The following is a 26305-nucleotide window of genomic DNA, read 5'->3' as shown; positions in this document are numbered from 1 at the left end:
AGATTATTAATTTTTTTTTTCCTCTAAAATGTACAATCATCTAGGCACAGCAGGGAGACCAAGAAGCCATCTATCTTTCCCTTTCTCTCACTTGCTCCTGTTTCTGGAAGCATGGCAGATAATGCTGCAATTACAGATGGAAGGAAAGTGAGTTCTTTGACACCAGTATCCTCCCCTCAGTTTTTCTATCAGTTCACCCATTTCCAAGTCAGTGCAGGCTCTTTTAAAAAAGATTAAATGACAGATAGTAGAACCACTTTCCACTTTCATGTAATCAGGTGCAGTAAATCACATACAAAACAATTATCTTACTTTCCTTTTTTACTTCTTACCAAAATTCCTTCTTCGTTTCTTTCTCTCCAATTTTATCACTTGAGCGTCACTTTTTAGTCATTCTTTGATCACCACCATCATCAATAATCAGTAATAATTAAAGTTCAATATCTAGTTGACACAGTATTAAGTACTAGATTCTATAGTGAAGGGGGCCAGAAAAAATCACCTTACTCAAAGAACATGCATTTTCATGCTTACAGTAGAATACTAAGGGTGAATACTTACAAAATATTATTTCATTTTATTTTATTATTATACTTTAAGTTTTAGGGTATATGTGCACAACATGCAGGTTTGTTACATATGTATACATGTGCCATGTTGGCATGCTGCACCCGTTAACTTATCATTTACATTAGGTATATCTCCTAATGCTATCCCTGACCCAGTCCCCCACCCCATGACAGGTCCCGGTGTGTGATGCTCCCTGCACTGTGTCCAAGTGTTCTCATTGTTCGATTCCCACCTATAAGTGAGAACAGAAGGTGTTTAGTTTTCTGTTCTTGTGATAGTTTGCTCAGAATGATGGTTTCCAGTTTCATCCATGTCCCTACAAAGGACAAGAACTCATCCTTTTTATGGCTGTATAGTATTCATGGTGTATATGTGCCTCATTTCCTTAATCCAGTCTATCATTGATGGATATCTGGGTTGGTTCCAAGTCTTTCTTATTGTGAATAGTGCCACAATAAACATATCTGTGCACGTGTCTTTTTTTTTTTTTTTTTTTTTTTTCTAAGGTGGAGTCTCGCTCTGTCGCCCAGACTGGAGTGCAGGGGCACTATCTCGGCTCACTGCAAGCTCCACCTCCTGGGTTCATGCCGTTCTCCTACCTCTGCCTCCCCAGTAGCTGGGACAAAGGTGCCTACCACCATGCCCGGGTAATTTTTTGTATTTTTTAGTAGAGACAGAGTTTCACTGTATTAGCCAGGATGATATTAATCTCCTAACCTCGTGATCTACCCGCCTCAGCCTCCGAAAGTGCTGGGATTACAGGCATGAGCCACTGCCCCTGGCCACATGTGTCTTTATAGTAGCATGATTTATAATCCTTCGGGTATATACCCAGTGATGGGATTGCTGGGTCAAATGATATTACTATTTTTAGATCCTTGAGGAATCACCACACTGTGTTCCACAATGGTTGAACTAGTTTACAGTCCCATCAACAGTGTAAAAGTGTTCCTATTTCTCCACATCCTCTCCAGCACCTGTTGTTTCCTGACTTTTTAATGATCAGCATTCTAACTGGTGTGAGATGGTATCTCATTGTGGTTTTGATTTACATTTCTCTGATGACCAATGATGATGAGCATTTTTTTATGTGTCTGTTGGCTGCATAAATATCTTCTTTTGAGAAGTGTCTGTTCATATCTTTGCCCACTTTTTGATGGGTTTGTTTGACTTTTTCTTGTAAATTTGTTGATTCTGAATATTAGCCCTTTGTCAGATGGGTAGACTGTAAAAATTTTCTCCCATTCTGTAGGTTGCCTGTTCACTCTGATGATAGTTTCTTTTGCTGTGTAGAAGCTCTTTAGTTTAATTAGACCTCATTTGTTAATTTTGGCTTTTGTGGCCATTGCTTTTGGTGTTAGTCATGAAGTGCTTGCGGATGCCTATGTCCTGAATTGTATTTTCTAGGTTTCTTCTGGGGTTTTTATGGTTTTAGGTCTAACATTTAAGTCTTGAATCCTTTTTGAATTAATTTTTGTATAAAGTGTAAGGAAGGGATCCAGTTTCAGCTTTCTACCTATGGCTAGCCAGTTTTCCCAGCACCATTTATTAAACAGGGAATCCTTTCCTCATTTCTTGTTTTTGTCAGGTTTGTCAAAGACCAGATGGTTGTAGATGTGTGGTATTGTTTCTGAGGCCTCTGTTCTGTTCCATTGGTCTATATCTCTGTTTTGGTACCATGCTGTTTTGGTTACTGTAGCTTTGTAGTAATATTTGTAGTCAGGTAGCATGATGCCTCCAGCTTTGTTCTTTATGCTTAGGATTGTCTTGGCAATGCAGTCTTTTTTTGGTTCCATGTAAACTTTAAAGTAATTTTTTCCAATTCTGTGAAGAAAGTCATTGGTAGCCTGATGGGGATGGCATTGAATCTATAAATTACCTTGGGAAGTATGGCCATTTTCATGATATTGATTATTCCTATCCATGAGCATGGAATGTTCTTCCATTTGTTTGTGTCCTCTCTTATTTTCTTGAGCAGTGGTTTGTAGTTCTCCTTGAAGAGATCCTTCACAACCCTTGTAAGTTGAATTCCTAGGTATTTCATTCTCTTTGAAACAATTGTGAATGGGAGTTCACTCATGATTTAGCTCTCTCTTTGTCTGTTATTGGTATATAGGAATGCCTGTGATTTTTTCACATTGATTTTGTATCCTTAGACTTCACTGAAATTGCTTATCAGCTTTAGGAGATTTTGGGCTGAGAGGATGGGGTTTTCTAAATATACAATCATGTCATCTGCAAACAGGGACAATTTGACTTCCTCTGTTCCTAGTTGAATATCATTTATTTCTTTCTCTTACCTGATTGCCCTAGTCAGAACTTCCAACACTATGTTGAATAGGAGTGGGGAGAGAGGGTATCCCTCTCTTCTGCCAGTTTTCAAAGGGAATGCTTCCAGTTTTTGCCCATTCAGTATGATATTGGCTGTGGGTTTGTCATAAATAGCTCTTATTATTTTGAGATATTTTCCATCAATACCAAATTTATTGAGAGTTTTTAGCATGAAGGGCTGTTGAATTTTGTCAAAGGCCTTTTCTGTATCTATTGAGATAATCATGTATTTTTTGTCTTTGGTTCTGTTTATATGCTGGATTATATTTATTGATTTGCGTATGTTGAACCAGCCTTGCATTCCAGGGATGAAGCCAACTTGATCATAGTGGATAAGCTTTTTGATGTGCTGCTGGATTCGGTTTGCCAGTATTTTATCGAGAATCTTTGCATCAATGTTCATCAGGGGTATTGGTCTAAAATTGTCTTTTTTTGTTGTGTCTCTGCCAGGCTTTGGTATCAGGACGGTGCTGGCCTCATCAAATGAGTTAGGGAGGAGTCCCTCTTTTTCTATTGATTGGAATAGTTTCAGAAGGAATGGTACCAGCTCCTCTTTGTACCTCTGATAGAATTTGGCTGTGAATCCATCTGGTCCTGGACTTTTTTTGGTTGGTAGGCTATTAATTATTGCCTCAATTTCAGAGCCTGTTATTGGTCTATTCAGGGATTCAACTTCTTCCTGGCTTAGTCTTGGGAAGGTGTATGTGCCCAGGAATTTATCCATTTCTTCTAGATTTTCTAGTTTATTTGAATAGAGGTGTTTATAGTATTCTCTGATTGTAGTTTATATTTCTGTGGAATAGGTGGTGATATCCCCATTATCATTTTTTATTGCATCTATCTGATTCTTCTCTCTTTTATTAGTCTTGGTTGTGGTACATCTCTTTTGTTGATCTTTTCAAAAAACCAGCTCCCGGATTCATTGATTTTTTTAAGGGTTTTTTTGGTATCTCTGTCTCCTTCAGTTCTGCACTGATCTTAGCTATTTCTTGCTGTCTGCTAGCTTTTTAATTTCTTTGCTCTTGGCTCTCTAGTTCTTTTAATTGTGAGGTTAGGGTGTCAATTTTAGATCTTTCCTGCTTTCTCTTGTGGGCATTTAGTGCTATAAATTTTCCTCTACACACTGCTTTAAATGTGTCCCAGAGATAATGGTGTGTTGTGTCTTTGTTCTCATTGGTTTCAAAGAACATCTTTATTTCTACCTTCATTTCGTTATGTATCCAGTAGTCATTCAGGAGCAGGTTGCTCAGTTTCCATGTAGTTGTACAGTTTTGAGTGGGTTTCTTAATCCCAAGTTCTAATTTGATTGCACTGTGATCTGAGAGACAGTTTGTTGCGATTTCTGTTCTTTTACATTTGCTGAGGAGTGCTTTACTTCTAACTATGTGGTCAATTTTGGAATAAGAGTGATGTGGTGGTGATAAGAATGTATATTCTATTGATTTGGGGTGGAGAGTTGTGTAGGTATCTATTAGATCCACTTGGTGCAGAGCTGTGTTCAAGTCCTGGATATCCTTGTTAACCTTCTGTCTTGTTGATCCATTTAATGTTGACAGTAGGGTATTAAAGTCTCCCATTATTATTGTATGGGAGTCTAAGTTTCTTTATAGGTCTCTAAGGACTTGTTTTATGAATCTGGGGGCTCCTGTATTCAGTGTGTATATATTTAGGGTAGTTAGCTCTTCTTGTTGAATTTTTCCCTTTACCATTATGTAATGGCCTTCTTTGTCTCTTTTGATCTTTGTTGGTTTATAGTCTGTTTTATCAGAGACTAGGATTCTGCAGAAGTTTCTGCTGCCTTTTGTTCAGCTATGCCCTTCCCCCAGAGGTGGAGTCTACAGAGGCAGGCAGGCCTCTTTGAGCTGTGGTGGGCTCCACCCAGTTCAAGCTTCCTGGCTGCTTTGCTTACCTACTCAAGCCTCAGCACAGGTGGAAGCCCCTCCCCCTTTCTGGCTGCCACCTGGCAGTTCGATCTTGGACTGTTGTGCTAGTAGTGAGCAGGCTCTGTGGGCATGAGACCTGCCAAGCCAGGCAGGGAATATAGTCTCCTGGTTTGCCGTTTGCTAAGACTGTTGGAAAAGCACAGTATTAGGGCAGGAGTGTCCCGATTTTCCAGGTACCCTCTGTCAAGGTTTCCCTTGACTAGGAAATGGAAATCTGGACCCCTTGCACTTCCTGGGTGAGGTGATGTCCCACCCTGCTTTGGCTTACCCTCCGTGGACTGCGCCCACTGTTCAACCATTCCCAATGAGATGAACCAGGTACCTCAGCTGGAAATGTAGAAGTCACCCCTCTTCTGCGTGGATCACTGTGGGAGCTGCAGACCAGAGCTCTTCCTATTCGGCCATCTTGGAACTATCTCTCAACAAAATATTATTTTTAATCAGATATCCTGTTTTTCCAAAATAATGATAGAACTTGTTTCATTATGCTATACATATGAAAGGTCATGAATAGCTGTCACTTTTTAAAGTAACTGAAATTCAGATATTTTTATAAGTAAAACGTATTAATGTGTATTCATTCCTTAAGACTATTCTGTTTTTATTTTTAAATAATACTAGTAAAAAAGTTAATTATATCACATATCTCCTTTTATTTACATATAATACATGCTATTTACATCCTTTGTGTCTTCTACACTTACAACAACCCTTTGATGTTTACACTATTTTATCTCACTTTTACAGATAGATAAAACAGAAGTTCAGCCTCCCAAGTCATTAGTCTTGTTTGGAGAAGAATGGACAGGATAAGGCCCATACTTGTTAAAAAAAAATTCTCACATCCTAACTTTTATCAATCAATCAAAATGCATATAAAATTTCTAACAATTCCTCACTTCAAAATTGATAGCTTCCAGTTATCAAACTTCTTACTGCATAGCTACTGGGTATAAGGGAAAGAGTAACTGACCTTAATCCTGTAGAGTACCACAAGTAGCTGTAACTCTCTAGTGAGTTGCCAGTGATTCTTTTCAAGCAATTGTCCACTTAAGGATTGTTTCTTTCTTCTCCTTGCATAGAAAAGTATGCTAAAATGATGTGGCTACTTTGGTTATCTGAGATTTGTATTTTATGGAAAGGCTAATACATGACATATAAAATTTTATGTAATTTTTTTAAAGCAAATAATCTTCTCTTCTAAGACTACAAACTTTCCAATATACTCACAACAAAGTCACTCATAATTTAGATGAGCCTCTGAGGTATGGAATTTAGGAAAACCAAGATTGACTTAAAAAGGACTTTGATTTATTTCAGTTACTGTAATATAAGATCTTCTTATCATTGTGAACCTTTTTCTGAGTTTCTATACAAACATACAAGCTTAACAATTTATTAATTATTTCATTTGTCCAGACCAAAAACTTTTAAAGCAGGAAAATAATAGAATAAAATATCAATTAGATTTGAAAAGTAGTATATTATTTAATTGCATTTTAAAATTATTTAATATAACCTATTTTATTCTCACAGAAATATGAATATATTTTCAAACTTTCAATGTTTTAGACAATTAAAACTTTTTAAAGCTTTTTACTTAAAATTCAAAATATTGGCTCAAGTTATGATAAACCCGAAATCAGTGTAATCCTAACTATTACTTTCAAAGCAGGATGGCATTTATGTGTATAGGATGTTTGTGCAAGTTAACTTTTATGTGTCTTTTATTTAAAGAGTTTAACAATATTGACATATTTTCTTTCAGTAAAATAATACATACTCTTTGGCTGAGTCAGGAGATCATGGGGGGATGGATTGCATGGTAATTGAAAATAGAGAAAATTATACATACTAAATTGAAAACTTCCTCATATCCAACTATTCATTCTTATTGGGTAACCACTATTAACAGTTTGCTTGTATGTCTTTCCGGACATATATCTCTCAGAATTCCCAAAAAAAAACCCACATGTACATTTAATCAATGCTAATATGCTATGATTTCTGTTCTGAAACTACTTTTTTTTTTTTTTTTTTTTTTTTTTGAAACAGAGTCTTGCTCTGTCGCCCAGGCTGGGGTGCAGTGGCCAGATCTCAGCTCACTGCAAGCTCCGCCTCCCGGGTTTATGCCATTCTCCTGCCTCAGCCTCCCGAGTTGCTAGGACTATGAAACTACTATATTTTTTATATTTGATATAATAGGAGTCTCTCTCATTATATATTCTACATTTGAATTCTACCTAATATGCTTATCAGTTGTGTGACTTGAATAAATTCCTTTGTCTCTCTAAACTTTGGTGTTCTCATTTGTAATTGCAGAAATCATTCTCATATGAGTTAGTCTGGAAAATGTTTAATCCCTAGGTGTGGTGACTATTCATCCTGGATTTTGCCTATTGCCCCAGGAAAAGTATTAATAGTGTTCCTTTTCTCTGTCTGAATTATGCTGGTATGGAGGTTAATAGATATGATCCTATGTATAGGGTTTCTGAGAGGATTATCAAAGATAGTGTCTTGTGAGTTGTAAGAGTTCTACATATTTAATTTATGAGTAAAATTATACACACACACACATATCAATATAAACACACATATGTATGGTGCTAAGTCAACATATACATAAATTACCCTAGTGTTTTCACTTTAATTTACAAGATGAAACTTAGATATATGTAGACTTACACAAATTCAGGATTATTACAGATCCACTAAGATTTTATATTTAGAGCAAACACCTCAGAATAAACCAATTCTGATGTTACTACAATAGACTTTACAATATTGTTTGTACAAGGCCTATCATCCAGTTAAAATATAACAATATGTAAACAGAAGCCACTATTGAAACTGATAAGAAATGGCTGCACTTTTCACATTGTGTATCTAGCATAAAAAATAGGGTATTTTCATTGATTTATATCTCTTTTTAATAAAAAAAACTAACCATCTAGAATCTTAATGTGCTCTTATTTAAAATAAAACACAATGGATGGATAATTCCAGTGTTCAAAGACTAAGTTAGCTATTTCTGCAAGAAAAAAATACAGCATTAAATAAGCCAAAATGAAAGCTACAAGTGGGAAAAATAATGTCAAAAATACTAACATCTCAACTCTTTGTTAATAATTCTTTATTAACAGTTCTATAGGGAAATACTTAAATTGTATGTTTTCTTTGTCAAACGTGAATTCTCTTTCAGCTTTTTGGACTTATCTAAAAGTTTATTCCATTTTCCATTTATTATTAAAAATTGTTTAACAATATCTTCAACTATTTATTTATATTTATAGCTTTATGTAGATTATCATGATATTTTGCAAATGACTACTTATGTTGTAAATAAGAATCTTAAAAGCATTTGGAGGAACTTTTCGTAACAATAGAAGTTTGAATCATGGTACAGATACACTCAAAGACAGAACCTCAAATTAGTCAATTAGTATGCTATTTATGGGACTAGGGAAATTGTCATAGCAAGTGCATGGCCCTTTTTTAGAGTTTCTCTAATAAACATAAACAATTGAGAAATAACAAATAATTAATGCCAGCCCATTTAAGTACCAAACAAGGGTTATAGCCAAATGATAGGTTATGCTTTGTGGTATATGTTGGTAAACATCAAAATAAAAATTTTAAACTATAATTGGTTGCTGATTTTAAATGTTTGAAAATAGAGCAGAAATTGTTGTATTTCATTTTAAGCATATTAATGCTCTTGGATTGTTAATTTATTCATATATTGTGTTACAAAAATAAAGCATAATATAAAAAAGAAAATCTAAGTAGAATGTTTAGTAGTATTCAGATTTATTTTTAGCAGTAGACCTTTGTTGAAGAAAATCAGGCAAAGTTGAACTTGGAAAAAACATTGTAACGAGATTTTTTATACACCTTGTATAAAAGGATTGAGACTTTATTTCAGAGGTGAAAAAATTTTTGCTATTCAAATATACCTTTTAAAAAAGAAATTATGCACAGTCAGAAAATAAATTAACATCATTGGTCTGAATTCATTAAAAAATAGTTCATTGCTTCAATTGTGGGGAATAAATTAATTTTCATATTTCTCTATAAATGTAATTCCTTCTATTAAATCTGTATGTTAAAGTTGTATCTAGGCCTTTGGAATTTATTCCTTATAATGGCTCCTTGTTTCACATCAGGCCTAATCTTCAAAGTTAAAGTTTTGTAAGATCAAAGCATTTCTGGGTCACACAGAATGAAACACATCTGGTACAGGATAGTTTTTCTCAACACAGTGGGTCAGAGTCAGGCATGCTGAAGCCATAACTTCCCAAAGAGATTTACCCACCTAGACAGAAGAGTTGATGGGGTCACCTGCATCTAATCAATCATTATGTCAGATCCTTTCCATCACAGTAATGAAACGTTAAAATAATACACTGCAAGTTACTGTATATGACTTCTAACCTTTGCATTATTATCCAGGATTAAATGGTAATCATCATTATCCTCCTACTTATTCTTAAGTCTCTCTTTTAATGACTCCTTAAGCCCTCTTATCATTTGCTGTGAAACAATTTTCAAGTTTGTTGTTTAGTCAGCTTCTTTATAACTTTGAGCATCCTGCTTCATTTCATAACTGTCCTTCATATGTGATATTTCTTCTAATAAGAATGGGAGCTATAAAGCAGATACGCAGGGTGATGAAGACAATTTTGGAGTTTTTCCACTGAAATTTCACACACAATTTTAGGGGATAGGTAATCTCCCCCAAATTTTTGTAGCTTAATTTTGATTACAGTTTATATTCCATATTAGAAACTTTCCTCCTTAATTTTAGAATTATTTTTGTATTTTTCAAATGTAAATGTACTTTAAAGGCCAGAAAATAATTTTATTTTGTAAAAATACCAGGATTTAACTTTTTAAGGACTGTTATTTTATGTCATTTGTTGTAAATAATCTATCTGTTGTCCTCAATTTTTCTGTTCTAGTTTAGTTAGTCATGACATTACTTATACTAGATAAAACTTCCATGGCAGTACAGTTAATAATCTGTAAGAACAAATATTTTTGTTTAAAAATTTACCTTTTGAAAATAGCAAAACAGTTTTAGTTCTTAAATCTTCTTTATATTGCTGGAACTAGATGGAAAATTTGTTATTATTGCTTTACTAATTCAGTCACAGAGTCACAGAAATATTAAGGAAATTTCACAAGGCTGTGATGCTCCAAGGACTCATGAATTTACTTGTTTCATTAAATCAACAGAGCTGTACTTAATTAATGAATTATTAAGAAAAATCATCATAATTTAGAACTCTAAATTATTATTGAGAGTCTCTCAAAATCAAAAGGGTTACAAATTTTCAGTCAGTTGCTTTTTGAAATTAAATTTTAGAAAAGAATTAAATTGACTCTCAATTTCTGCTCAGGTATATAGAGAGCCAGAAACATTATCATTCTCAACGTTACAATGAAAACAACAAAAGTCAAGTAAACAAGAAGTTTGTTTTAGTGTAGATGTTGATTTGCCAGAAGTTTGTATATTTTTTAAACACATCAGAGCATGGAGGCTTCAGGCCCCAAAATCTAAGGAGAGGCAGACACCTGTGAGTATGGCGTAAAACCAGAACACTGGCTTACCTGGGCAGTCTGCTCCTGGATTCCTGTAGAGTTCAAGTAAAATGATTGGCAATTTCTGAAGTCTTAGAGTGCACATACCCCACCAAATAAGATCTAGAGAGTTCAGAAAAACTCTGCAGTGTGGGGAGAGAGAACCAAAGGAGAGGAGAACAGAAACCAATGCAGAAGCAGTAAGGAACTCTGGGGATTCTCCCTGAGCTCCCCTAATGAAGAAATGCCATAATCTCTGAGACAAAGGAAATGAATTGTCCTCAGGCACTGGTGAAAACCCACTACAGCTGGGAGAAAGGGACAGGCCATGAACCATATTCCCCTGGGAAATAAGGACTGAGCTCACAACTGTGCTGGAGAGAGAATCATTAAAGAGGTAATGAATCCACCTTCGCAAAAATTATAACTGAGAAAATTATGACAGTGAAAAAGATCTGATGTAACTGACTAAATCTTGCTTCTAACCTCCAAGCTGTCCTTGTTCCTTCCTGGGCATAGGTCAAGCTAACTTTGTGGGGAGGTGGGAGGTGGAACTTAGTTTATAATTTAACTTTTAAACCAAGACAAATAGCAGCCCTTTCCCAAAACAAACTGCCTTTCTGCTTGGGAACTAAACTGCCTTTGTAGGACTAAGAAATTAGCCATAAGATTAGAAATTATGGTTTAGGAGTCACGCAGCTGGAGACTGCAGGATACTGAACCTCCCCAAATTGCTCCTGGGGATGATATCCTTAATATAAAACCTAAGATCAGTGCTTGAGATATTTTGCAGATCCTATACACCATGGATCAGCTAGAAACACCCAGATCAATAAACTGGCTCATCTAGTCTTGTGGTCTCCACCCAGGAACTGACTCAGTGCAAGAGGACAGCTTCTACTCTCCATGATTTTATCTGTGATCCTATCAGTCAGCACTCCCCACTTTCTGACCCCCTACCCACCAAATTATGCTTAAAAACCCATATTCCCTGGTTTTCAGGAAGACTAATTTGAGTAATAATAAAACTCCAGATGTCTGTGTGAATTAAATTGTTTCTCTATTGCAATTCCCCTGTCTTGATAAAATCGGCTCTCTGGGCAGTGGGCAAGGAGAACTCATTGGGTAGTTAAAGTAATATCCTAGAGACCCAGGGACACCCTATCTACCTTGTAGTTAAATTTTATCACAACAATATTGAATTCCCCACCTTTACCATCAGGTTAACAATTGTTCAATAAAGAAAGAATTACTTGCATGAAACAAAGCATTTCTGAGGTACAGTATGAAGGGAAAATGTAAACCTCAGAGTAGAGTAATTAATCGGGGGAAAATTCTGGCAAATCAACACCTACACTGAACAAAATAATCCCTTAAAGATTTTAACGCCTGTGGTGTACTAAAACTAACCATAGCAACAATAAACATAAAACCCAGTTCAAGTCTTAATTAGATCAACTAAATCCAACTTACTGGAGGCCTAGCACAAGGAAATGCATGTCCATCTCAAGCCATAAGAACTTTTTGTTGTCAAAAAATAATGAGTGTTTCAGTTTTAGCCTTGTTTGCAGGCTAACAAGTTAATTTGTCACAGTTTCATGAATCCTGCCAGAAGAGAGCAAGAGTCAGAGACAAAGGATAGTCTTTTAACATATAGCAATGAAATAGTTGGAAATCTATATGCAAAACAAAGCAAAATGAAGGAAAACCTTTAAGTAGCATTATAGTTTCTTTAAAAGAATTCAAATGGTTCTTAGGATGGATTTTAAAAAAATAGTTTATACATTATAAAACTTCTCAAAAACTTCCTAGAATATCTGTGTGGTCTTGGTTTTGGTAAAGGGTTTTTGTATAGTGTAGCAAAAGAACAACCTATAACAGAAAAAAAAAAAAAAAAGAAAAAAGAAAGATAACCAAATTAAAATTATTTGTTCTATTAATGATTTTTTTAAGAGAATGAAAAGACAAGCCACAATAGAAAATTTTTGAAAATTATATATCTGATAAAGGACTTCTATTCAGAATAACTCCCAAAGCTTCACAATAGGAAAATAAACAGCAGATAAAAATTGGTCAAGAATTCGAAAAGACATTTTACTAAAGAAATTGTAAATATAATGATATGGTTTGGCTGCGTCCCCACCTAAATCTCATCTTGAATTGTAGTTCACATAATCCCCACATGTCACGGAAGGGACCTGGTGGGAGGGAGTTTAATCATGGGGGCAGTTACCCTCATGTTCTTCTTGTGATAGTGAGTTCTCACTAGATCTGATGGTTTTCTAAGGGGCTTTTCCCCCTTTTACTTGGCACTTCTTCTTGCCTGTTGCCATGTAAAACGTGTCTTGCTTCCCCTTTGCCTTCTGCCATGATTGTGAGACCTCCTCAGACATGTGGAACTTAGAGTCAGTTAAACTTCTTTCTTTTAAAAATTACCAAGTCTCGAGTATGTCTTTATTATCAGCATGAGAACAGACTAACACATATGACATATGAGTATATTAAAACACACACAATATTACTCATCATTAGAAAAATGTAAGTTCAAACTATAGTGTGATGCCATTACAAAGCTATCAGAATGGCAAAACAAAACAAACAATAACAAAACCTGACAATACTAAGAATAAGTGAGTATGCAGAGCAACTGAAACTTCCCTACATGGGTGTCAGGAACTTACGGCCACTTTGAGAAAACTGCTCGAATTGTTTTTTAAAAATTCTCTTAAATGATTTGGTTCTCTTGCTTCATCATGACCAAAATATTCAGAGAGCATTATTGTACTTGTGATTCATGTTTTCCAGTTTTATTTAACTTTTATTTCAAGTAACAACACACACTTACTGGGGCCTACTGGGGGGTAGAGGGTAAGAGGGAGAGGTTAAGGAAAAATAACTATTAGGTACTAAGCTTAATGCCTGGGTGATGAAATAATCTGTACAACAAACTCCCATGACACAAGTTTACTTATATAACAAAGTTTCACACAGTTATGTTTTATAAAGTTAAATGTACACTTACCATTCAACCCCATCAATTTTACTTTTTGTTTTTTGACCATGTGAATTCAAAACTTACCTTCACACAAAAACTTGGACACCAATTTTTGTATAAGCAGCTTTATTATAACAACAATAAACTTGAAAGAACCTAGATGTTCTTAAATGGGTGAATTGATATATGGTAGTATACTCATACAATAGAATACGACTCAGCAACCAAAAAGAGCATGATGTATTGTTTTATACAACAGCATGAATACATCTTAAATGCGTTTTGGTAAGTGAGGGAAACAAAACCCTAAGGGTACATGTTTCATGATGTTTCCATTTATATGATATTCTGGAAAAGACAAAATTAAAGGGATGAGCTGCTGGTTCCCAGGGTTTGGGGGTGGGTGGAGCATAGAGCAACTTTGGAGTTGATGAAATTCTTGTGTATGACATTATGACAGTAGACAAAACTCCATGCATTTGCCAAAGTCCATAAAACTGTACAAAAAATTAGACAATTTTACCCTATGCAAATAAAAATTTCACCAGAATATATAGGAAACGAGAAGGAATGTAGACTGTGTCAAATGAATTCAAGCTTGTTACACATGAATGACATCTCTAAATATGGGGAGTGGAAAAGAAAAACTCTTGCCGAAGTAACTTTAGAAAACAGTATTTTGACTGGATATTGTGAAGCTAAAAACAAAATAACTGTACACAAACTCTGTACTCTGATTAGAAAGGCTACTTCTCACAAGGAAATGGGTCAGCAAGTAAGTCTGAAACTATTTTATAGCTATACTTGAACCGAATAAATGGGCAAATACAGATAAGAGAATTGTTAAGGTAGAAGTCATAATTAAGCAAAGAACGAATAGAAAGAAAAACCAACAACAACAACAACAAACTGTGCTCCTGGAGTGGAGTCAGAGATATCTGCATAAAATATATACACATATGTAGATACACACACAGAGAGATGGATATACGTGGGTGTAAACATGGGTCAGTATATATACACATATAAGTTTTCTAGCTTTGTCTTCTGAGCAGCTATAGACAGTGATACCCTAGTAGCAGTGAACAAACTTGATGCCTCCCAACATATCTTTATTTTTAAATAGTATTCTCCTGTACAAGGAACCGGGACTCTTTAAAGAAGTGGTTGATTCTAGGGATATGCAAGAAAAATATAAATTAAACCTGGGTTATTTTGTGTTCCTAGAAGGAAGTTTCAATTAAAAAGAGTGGGGCCTTTTGAAAGACATAAGAATTAACCTGAAAGGGGTCCCAATCTCCAAAGCTGGAACAATTTGATCAGCAAAAAAAAAAGATAATGTTGAATTGTAGCATAATAAAATAATTGCTCATAAAATAAAATATTCATATGCCAAACTGATATAAATAAATAATAAAGAGAAGGGAAAATTCTTTCATACAGAAGAGTTTTAATTAATGATTTCTGGAGAAAGAAAGAAATAGAATATCATCATTAGAACACTATAATCATAATTACTGTAGGCATAGAGATTATTGTGCAAATTAAGAAGAAAGAGGATGTGTTTAATAAAAACAGTATATGTACATAGTCTCAAAATATGTCCCTAAATAAATATTATTTACAAAGTATAAAAGCGTAACTTTAATAGAGAGACACCTGGAAAACAACATTTTAACCAAGTGATCAAAGTTAATATTATCAGTATTAAGACTTATAGTCACACACACCTTATCTAAAGCACTAAGGGGCACCTCACCATTCATTGTGGTGTTCTTTGCTCAAATCTACAACTTCAATCTAACTAGAGAAGACAGTAGAAAAAAACAAATTGACGCACTTTCTATAAAACCATTGACCAGAGTTTTTCAAAAGTGTCAAGGTCATAAAAAAAACAAAGGATCTGTAACATATTAGAAAAGAGTAAGAAGATAAGACAAAGAAATGCAATGTAGGACTCTAGATTAGATCCTTGGACAGATGAAAAGATATCAGTGGAAAAACTGGTGGAATCTGAATAAGCATATAGTTTAATTAATAATAACGTTAGTTTCTTAGCTTTGATTGATGTAAGATGATTATGTAATATGTGGGGAACTGGGAGAAGGGACTAAGGGAAGTCTCTTTACTGTCTTTGAAACGCTTCTTTAAGCCCAACATGATTTTAAAATAAAAATGTAAAGAGTTAAATTTCTCAGTGTTAGAATTTACTTTTTTAAGTGAGTATCTTTCAGATCCTGATATATGGGAGTCCTCTGCAAAAGGTATTCTATATTAAATATAAGATATACATGTTCTTCTGCTAAAAGCTCTTGAATCTAAGAAAAATCTTTAACTCAATGTAATGTTTTTAACTTTTTAATCATAATAACAATATTGTATATAACTTAGGTCATGTTTATGTTGACTAAGACATTCCGAGTGTATGTGTGTGTGTGTATATATATACACATATATACAAATATATATACATATATACACATATATATATACATGTATATATGTATATATAAATATATACATATATGTATACAAATATATATGCACATATATACAAATATATATACACACATACATATATACATATATAATAGATTCTTTAGAATATATTACAATTCTTCTACAGTGTATGAAGATTAAGTGGAAGACTACTGAACTTGAAAAATTTAACTTTGACTCTCAAATCTGCTGCTGATAGTACTATGTGAATGGGACATGATTTGCTTTAATAAGTCTCAGATTTGCACTGTTATAAATTCTGTATAAATTGAAGGTAATAATTATCTCTCTGGGTCACCATTTTAACAGATTTATTAAAAATATAAACTATTTTTCTAATTTATATGTGACATTTAGGGAAACAGAAAATCTAGAAGCATAGGGAGAAAAACACTTACTGTATATTTATTCTCTTTATTCCTGTGCATGTGTTTACATAATAGGAATCACATTACATACATTGTTTTGTTACTTACCTTTAAAAATGTAGTTAATTAACTAGTTTGTTTATTTAGACTATTTTCTAGAGCAGTTTTAGATACATAGCACAATTTAGCAGAAGATACAAAGATATCCCAAATACCTCTTCAGATATATACTCCCCTATTATCAACATTCTCCACCAGAGTGATACATTTTTTAAATAATTGATGAATCTACATTGACACATCTTCATCACCCAGAGTCCACAGATTACATTAAGGTTCCTTCTTGATGTTGTATACTCTGTGGGCTTGGATATAGATAACATGTACATTCTATTAGAGCAAGATACAGAGTAGTTTTACTGGTCTAAAAGTTAATTTTATTTTTTTCATTTAACATTGTAACAGTAAAATTTCCAATGCTATCACAAATTATTTTCAAGTAAATCTAATTGCTATATTATATTACAATGTCATATGCATATGTGTATATATACATATTATATATGTGTATATTATATTCAAATATTCATATATGAATATTTAATTGTTTTCAAGCTTTTTCTTATTGTAAACGATCTCTCGATGAACCCGTATATTTTTCCCTGTATCTGGGTTTATTTTCTACTTGTAGGTCAATTTCCTAGATATTTAGCTTTGAGATATATTGTGGGAACTGGCCAGCAGTCCGCAATGCAACGGGGCTCTCTCTTTGCTCCCAGGCAGATTGGCAGGTCGAGAAATAATAGATACACACAAGATAGTGAAAGTTGAGTCCAGGGGTGTCACCGCCTTCTGGTCCTGCGGGGCCAACAATGCACTGGATATGCCAGCATTTATTATTGAGCTTAGTGAGGGCAGAGGTAGGTTAGTGAGGGATTTAGGGTCATTTGATTATGAGGTGAGATGGTCACATGGGGATGAAGTAATTCTTTAACATAACATCTGTATGCAGAAGTACAGTATACAGAGGTAAGAATTTACAATATAGTGTATAAATCAGTAATTTCTAACAAAGCCTTAAAACAGGAACAGCAGTAACAGTTATGGCAAAAGCTGGTTACAAACAATTCATAGAAACAGGACGTGAAGTTTAATTTCTAACAGAACCTTAAAACAGGAACACAGTCTTTCCATAATCCATGATTAGCAAGATATTAATCAGCAGTAACAGTTGCAGCAAAAGCTGGTTCCAAACAATTTATAGAAACAGGACATGAAGTTAGACAACTGGTTAGACCAGAAATTCTCAGAAGGGAGTATGCCTTAACCCTAAAGAGGCCTAGAAGAGCCGCAGCAAGGTGAGGGCGTTTATAGCTCTATCTTATCCATATGGACAGGCGCCCCCGCCACCATCCATTTATAGGCTTTCCGCGAGGGTCACATTCCATTCCCAGAGCTATGAACATCTCCTTTTCTGGGATGGGAATCTTGGTGATGTGAAACCTCCCTGACTGCACGTCCATTCATAGGCTCTCTGCAGGGGGAAGCACATCCCGTGCTGTTGGCTCATTCTGGCAGTCCAACCTGGCATTATCTTTACACAATCCTGCATGCAATTTTGTATTTACAATAATCAGGAGCATTTCATCTTTTATTCCATATCAATAGTTTCAGGGGGTCTCCCTACAGGGATGGATGGATTACTATCAAGGAAGGTGGCAGGGAAGAGCGCTGAATTGGGTAGAGGGAGAATTTGGGCTCTGATGCATGATCAAAGTGATCTCAGAGAACTTCATGTGAAACTGTAAGCTGAAATACTCCTTCAGATTTATCCTGAGTTGGGGTAGAAGGGCCAAATCTTTTTATAAATGCATTTACTAGTTACTGGTTGTGAGGTGCTTAAGGGAAGGGAGCAAGACTTCAGGTAAGAAGGATTTATACAGCATAGCTGTTCCTAAAGAGGGCTTTCTGCTGCCGACATTCCCAAGAAAAAGTGGAGTAATAAGTTCTTTCCTGATGGTCTAGCCCACCACAGCATCTAATATAAAGGTTGTCACAATTTTCAAGGCTCTTTATATATTCTAGCAAATATCTCTGCAGAACTGTTGTATAATTGCAATTAGTGCTGATGTATTAATTAACAGCTAAAAGTTGCTTTAAAACAGTTCACATAATAAGTTCTTAGTCTATTTAGTTTGTTCATGAAATACCTCACTATATAAACTTTAACAAAATATTATCTGGTCTTACTTGTATATTTAATTTTACTTAGATTTTATGAAATGTTTAAATATGTTTTCTTATCTTAAAATTAGAAAAATATTCTATTATATTTGGCTTCATAATGTATAGTTTATTTCCATATATAATCTTGCAGAAATTTGTTTCTGTATTTAACATTATGTAGGAAATACACTTTTTCTGTTTCCAAACAAGTAGTCATCTCATGAATAATCAAATATTTCCTCATTGATTTGAAATTTCACCTTTATTACATAATAAATTATCATATACACATATTCTCCATGCTTTCCATTGATCTATTTGACTATTCCTCCATCAGCACCACACTTCCATTAATAAAGATTTATGATGAAAACCTCTCTCCATACTTCTTTTTATTTCTCATTATTTCTTTGGCTATTTCATACATTTAATCTCTGAGATGAAATTTAGAATCAGTATGTCAAGTTATAAAACAAACACAACCACAAAAAACAAACAAATCAAAAAGAGATTTAGGATGGATTTGTATTGAATTTATGTATTAACTTTGAAAGAATTGGCATCTTTACAGTACTAAGTCTTTTCTCCAAGCATGTGAATCTATTTCATTTACTGAGTCTTCTTTTATGTTGTCACAGCATTTTTTTTTTTCAGGTGATTTGGCATTCGGTTCGAGCATAGATAAGAAATAGAATGGAATATCTGTAGAAATTGATTCTAGGAAGAGTTTGGGTCAGGATGACCTAGAATGTTGGCAGTCTGTTTCTGTCTAAATTTGCAAACTATAAAAGCTGTACATTTGAATGTTTGTATAAACTTCAAGCATCCCACAGTACAATCTTTTTTAAGTTCCTTTTTGTCTACATTTTGTATAATATTTTCTGTGCAGCAATATTTTAGAATCTTCTCTCAAAGGAAAGGCATTCACTAAAAAAAAAACCAGACAAATGTAATAGTTGATCTGAGACCAAGATTTGCTTTCTGTGACAACGTTCTTAGATTTTTCTTTTTCATAAAAGTAATTTTTTAACTTTTACCTATAAAACATACCGCTTTCATTTTTATAGAAGTCATTCCAAATGCAAAGGTTAAGAATTTCTCATTATTTCTTTCTAATAATTTATAGCATGATTCTTATATCAAATTATTTAATATACATTATGATTATAGAATCAACATATTTTTGTGAACAATTTGGAAAATATAAATAATTCTTCCCCAACTATATTTTGCAATTAATAGCAAACCTGGGAAATCACTATTTACAGATTTAAGTATTTCTCTATCATCTTAATATAAAAATAACAAAGCAGGTATTTTAAAACTTTTATAAGATACTTTCCCAAATACTCATAATTCAAAAAGATGATACTGAAGTATTTAGTATCATGGAATAATGTTTGAAATATATATTTCATTACATATATTATATAATGATATATAATTATTCCATGATGTTAAATATACTTCAGCATAATCTTTTTAATTGACACATAATATCCTACCATATAATGTTAAAATACATTGAACTAATCCATTATATGTGGCTTACTAGGTTATTTTCAATCTTGTTTCTCAGAAAAGAATGCTGAATCTAAGCAAATGCTTATTTCCTTAGTATCAGTACCTAACACTGAAATTACCAATAGAGAATATAGTTTTTTTAATGATTTCAATGTATATTGCCAAACTGTGCTCTGGTAATTTGGTATCAGTTCACATTTGCATACATATGTTTGAACTCTATGTTCCAGACCGATTTTTAGTAATAAGAATGCAGCAGTGAATTAAACAGACAAACATCTAAGACTTCATGTAGCTTACATTATAGAAAGAAAGCAAAAATCATCAAGATAAATAGATTTACTTTTACATACACTGTATATGATCATTATGAACTGAAGTGTATACTGAATTCATATGTTGAAGCCCAACCTTCCAATATTAATCTATTTTAAAAAAGAACTTTTAAGAGATAATCAAGGTTTAAGGAGGTCATAAGGATCAGATCACACTCCTATAGGACTTACAGCCTTATAAGAAGAGGAAGAGGGAAAGCTCTTTCTCACTTTCTACAGGCGTCAACCAAGACACGGCTGTGTGAGCATACAGCAAAAAAGGGACTGTCTGTAAGCCAGGAAGAAACCTACACCAGAACTGAACCATACAACCACTCTAGAACCCTGATGGCAGACGTCTAACAACCGTGAGAATATAAGTTTTTGTAGTTAATAGTTATAGAAATAATAAATCAACAGAAAGAGCAATGTGAGTTGTCAAGGGTGCTGAAGTTTTACAGAGCATTCAGAGAGTCTCACTGACAAGATGTCAATAAATATATTAAGATAATATTAAGATAATAGGGAAGCCAGCATGCAGATATTTGGATAAGAGCATTTCTAGGCAGAAGGAACAGAAGTGTATAGGTTCTAAGGTTAATATATTTGTTATGTAATCAAGAAACAACAAGGAAGGCAGTGCTACTATAATGCACCAAATAAGTAGAAGAATAGTTGTTGATGAGGTTGAAGAGATATTTTTGGAGCAAGACGATACAAAACGTAGTAAAGACTTGGGCTTTAATCTAATTCTATGTGTAATAATCAGAAGTCTCCAATAGAAACAACTTTCCTTCCTTCCTTCCTTCCTTCCTTCCTTCCTTCCTTCCTTCCTTCCTTCCTTCTTTCTTTCTCTCTCTCTTTCTTTCTTTTTCTTTCTTACTTTCATCTATGTATGTATCTATTGACATCTATCTATCTATCTATCTATCTATCTATCTATCTATCTATCAATCAATCAAAGAGGAGACTTATTAAGAGAATTGGCTTTCATGATTATGAAGGCAGAGAAGTCCCATAATATGCTGCCTGTAAGCTGATAAAAAAAGAAAGTTGGTAGTATAATTCAGTTCAAGTCCAAAGGCCTATATAACAGGAAACCGGGGAGCTGGCATGTCGCCCAGTCTGAGGTTGAAGAGAGGTAGAGGTGGGGGATGCTGATGTAAGTCCTGAGTCTTGAAACCCAAGGGCAGGAGAAGATGGATTTCATAGCTCAAAAAACAGAGACAGAGTTCACCCTTTCTTAGTTTTTATTGTTCCATTCAGGCCCTCAACAGAGTGGATTTTGCCCACACACATTGTTTAGGATCTACCTTTCTTGCTCAGTCTATTGATTCAAATGCTAATCTCTTCTAGAAACTCCATCACAGAAACACGCAGAAATAATGTTTTGCTAGCTGTCTAGGTACCCCTTAATCCAGCCAAGTTGACAAATACAATTAAGACATGATATGACATACATTTTAATAAACTCATCCCAGTTTTTCTGCTGAGAATGTACTGGAGAACTGCAAGAGTATAATAGGGATACCACTTAAGAGACTATTGCAATACTTTAGACACATGGTAGTGGTTTGGACCAGATTATTGATAGCATGAGTAGCAATAACTAGTCAAATTTTGAATATATTTCTAAAATAGAGGTAGTAAGATTTTATTTTTGATTGGATATAGTGGCAGAGAGTGAAATATAAATAATACCAAACTTTTGGCCTGAGAAAGTGCAAGAATAGAATAATTAACTCACACAGGGGATTATGGAAAACTACAGAGAACATTTTGAAGGAGAAGTAAAAAGTAGGTTTTTGGATCTGTTAAATCTGAGATGCTTATTAGATGTTTCAGTAGAAATGTCAGTAGGCACTTGGATATGTGAGTCTGGGAATTAGGGAGAGGTAGAAGGTAGACATCTTCAGAATACAAATCTGAAGATATAAGATTGGGGTTCACATATGATGAGTGTGAATATAAAAGTATTCCAATGATTAGCTCCAGTGTACACCACTATTTCACTGTGGATTTGAGAAAAAAACAGCAAAAGACTAAGAAAAAAAAGGTCAGGATTATCAAAGGAGAGATACTAGTGAATGAAATGTCTTGGGAGCAAGTGAAAAAGGGTTCCAAATAGGAATGATTAAGTGTAACCGATAGATCAAATTAAATGATCACCACATTTATTAATAATTAGAGACTATCATTGGTGACCTTGACATGGGCAGTTTCAATGAATTGGACAGGGCAAATTCTAAATGAGGTAGATTCTAGAGAAAATGAGAGAATGTATGTATAGACAATACTTTCAGCAGTATTGCCATAAAGACTTCAAGATAAATGGATGCAGTATCTAGAGGGAGAAGTTAAAAGATGTTTGAAGTTTCTTAAATTTATATATTACTTATTCTTAGAGATGAGAAAAACATGGTTATTATTCATTATTAACCACATAAATAAGGTCAAATATCCCATTTAAATGATTCAATTGAGATGGAAAATTGATGAAGTAGAGAAAAAAGAAAACTGTTGAAGTACTGTAGTTAAGTATTTGAGAAGGGATGGAGGCACTGGCAATCAGGCAGGAGCAGACACAATCCATCCATTGAAACAAGAGAGCAATGAAGAGAATATGGATGATAATTAAATTAGGAGTGTAAGGAAGCTTGCTTGGTACATCTTGTCAGCATTAAGAATTAACATTATTTAAAAATGAGTACAGACCTCAATTCAATCAGCTGGAGATAGGTATTGTAGACATAAGGTCAATGGACTTGAAATCTGCCTCCAACTTTTGGCAAAGTAAACGTAAAAGTAATCAGAAATTAGATGGTCTATAGTTTGGATGTTTGTCCTACCAAACCTCATGTTGAAATTTGAGCCCCAATGTTGAAGGTATGTCCTAATGCAAGGAGTTTGGGTCATAGGGACATATCCCTCATGAATGTCTTGGTGCCATCCTCTTGGTAAAGAGCAAGTTCTTGCTCAATTAGTTCTTGTTATCCTTTTATAGTGAGTGAGTTCTTGCTCTATTAGTTCTCCTGAAAGTTGGTTGTTAAAAAGAGCCTGACACCTCCCTCCTCTCCCTCTTATTCCTCTCTCACCATATGATACCTGCATATGCTGGCTTCCCTTTGACTTCTGCCACCATGAGTGGAAGGAGCTGAGGCCCTCACCAGTGCCCAGTCTTGAACTTTCCAGCTGGAAGAACAATAAGTCAAATGAAGCTATATATATATATATATATATGTCAGTATCATGTATTACTTTATAGCCACACAAAGACAGATGGTTTGCATTAAATAGTGGAAGAATGAGGCAAATTCACAAGGAGGAATAACAAATACTTTTTAAAAGTAGGGCATACAACTCCTGTAATAGATGACTTTGATATGACATTCTCAGTTCTACACTTTACATTTAGCAATTAAGTTCCATAAAAGTCCCAAGTATCCATCTAAATATGAGTAAATTTGCCTTAAAGTCTATTCCATGATATCATATGTTTCATAATTAACTCATTTAGGGAGTGTGTGTGTGCGTGTGCATGCACACGCACAGATACCCAAATGTTGTTTGGCCGTTAAATTTTGTTATGGGTATTTCTGCTTCTATGACTGAATATATCAGACTAACAATCCTACTAACAGGAGCTGTAAAAATAAGACTAAAAAATGTTTTAAAAACCTGTTTGCAAGCCGGGCATGGTGGCTCATGCCTGTAATCCCAGCACTTTGGGAGGCCGAGGCAGGCAGATCACCTGAGGTCAGGATTCAAGATCAGCCTGACCAACAAGGAGAAACCCTATCTCTACTAAAAATACAAAATTAGCAGGGTGTGGTGGCAGGCGCCTTAATCCCAGCTACTTGGGAGGCTGAGGCAGGAGAATCCCTTGAACCCGGGAGGGAGGCAGAGGTTGCAGTGAGCCAAGATGGTGCCATTGCATTTCTGCCTGGGTAACAGTGCAAGAGACTCCGTCTAAAAAAACAAACAAACAAAAACCTGTTTGCAGATATTATAAAGCAATCAAGGCAGCCAGGTCTTGATGGGCACAGTTTCTGTAGAGAAGAAACACATTGAGGTGAGATTTACATTTCCTCTGGGTGCATTTGCTCATTCACTACACTGGACCTAAATGTCAAACAGAAAACAACATTCTAGAGCCTGTGGTAGTCTCTGTGGGTTTTGTAGACAAAAATTGGAGCTCAAGGCTACCAAAGCAACCATGATTTGAGGAGTCAAAATCTTGGAATAAAGAAAATTACTGTATAGAGAATGGAGCCTAATAGTCTTCCAGCAATTTAGAGTCATTTACTGATTCTTAAACTGCATATGCCCAGGGCAAGTTATTGTGAATATAAGCAAAACACAGTTAATTAGAGGATAAAATGTTAAGTAAAGAGAGCAAAAGACTCATTTGGCTGGAAAGACAAAAATTGGAACTCAGGTATTACCAAAATAGTAGGGGCACTTGTAAACAACCAAAAATTTCAGTTTGAGATTCAATTTTGGTTTTACCTTGGAGATAAGAGAAATTAGAATAATGCCAGATCCCACACAAGAAGAAGTTGAGCTAGAATTTATTCACGATGATCTTTTCATATTCTATGCATTTTCCAAAAGTAAACTTACGAAAAACTGATGACAAAGAAAAATTATAAGATCAACTATAGACTCATTACCTTCAAGGAATAATCATAAAGGTAATGGCCAACTTTTCATCATAAGCCATGGAAGCCAGAAAACACAATGACACCCTTACAGTGCTGAAAGAACTGGCAAACTATAAAATTCTATATTGACTTAAAATATATTTCAGGCTGGGCATGGTGGCTCATGCCTGTAATTCTGCTTCTATGACTGAATATATCAGACTAACAATCCTACTAACAGGAGCTTGAAAAATAAGACTAAAAAATGTTTTAAAAACCTGTTTGCAAGCCGGGCATGGTGGCTCATGCCTGTAATCCCAGCACTTTGGGAGGCCGAGGCAGGCAGATCATCTGAGGTCAGGAGTTCCAGCTCAGCCTGGTCAACATGGTGAAACCCCATCTCTACTCTAAATACAAAAATTAGCCAGACGCAGTGGAGCGCGCCTGTAGTCCCAGCTGCTCGGGAGTCTGAGGCTGGGTCCAGGCGGCCTGGAGGAGCGCAGAGGCCGTGGATGTTGACAGATCCGTGGCCCAGTACGCTGTGGGGATTGCCAAGCTGGAAAGAGACGTCAGCCTGGGCCCAACCCCCATCCCCGAGCTCACACACCATCGTCGGACTTGAGAGCGCCCCCTTCCGGGAGGAGGACTTCATTCCTTCGCTGTGTTGAACATGATTATGGGCGGAGGCGGCTCCTTCTCGGCTGGCGGCCTCGGCAAGGGCATATTCTCCAGGCTCTACTCAACGTGCTCAGCAGGCACCACTGGATGTATAACGCGACCTCCTACCACCTCAGCTACGAAGACACTGGCCTCCTGTGCGTCTATGCCAGCGCCCACCCGAGACTTGTTCGAGAAATGGTAAAAATCAGCACGAAGAGGTTTATCTTAATGGGCGGAACCCTGGACGCGATGGAGCTGGAGCGAGCCCAGGCGCAGCTGACGTCCATGCTTATGATGAACCTGGAGTCCAGGCCTGTAGTCTTCGAGGATGTGGGGAGGCAGATGCTGGCCACTCGCTCCAGAAAGCTGCCACAGGAGCTGTGCACACTCATCCGCAACGTGAAGCTGGAAGACGTGAAGAGATCTGCTTCTAAGATGCTCCAAGGGAAGCCGGCAGTGGCCGCCTGGGCGACTTGAACAACCTGCCTACTTATGAGCACATCCAGACCGCCCTGTGGAGCAAGGACGGGCGCCTGCCCAGGACTTACCGGCTCTTCCCGTAGAGCTGCTCCCTGACCTGATGGATCCAGGAGCTGCAGCTGGGGCCCGTTCCGTGCGTGTTAGTTTGGTCACGAATTTAGTCTAAAAC

At 35.5% G+C, this 26305-nt stretch overlaps 1 pseudogene; it reads left to right on the top strand.

Moving 5' to 3' along the window:
- Nucleotides 1-111: 111 nt before the first annotated feature.
- LOC111528658 lies at nucleotides 112-26219 on the top strand (annotated as a pseudogene).
- The last annotated feature ends 86 nt before the right edge of the window (nucleotides 26220-26305 follow it).

This window comes from Piliocolobus tephrosceles, chromosome 3 (assembly GCF_002776525.5).
Source record: "Piliocolobus tephrosceles isolate RC106 chromosome 3, ASM277652v3, whole genome shotgun sequence".
In the NCBI taxonomy this organism is placed as follows: Eukaryota; Metazoa; Chordata; class Mammalia; order Primates; family Cercopithecidae; genus Piliocolobus; species Piliocolobus tephrosceles.
The sequence above is the reverse complement of the archived record's forward strand: the minus strand, read 5'-3'. Positions and strand labels throughout refer to the sequence as shown.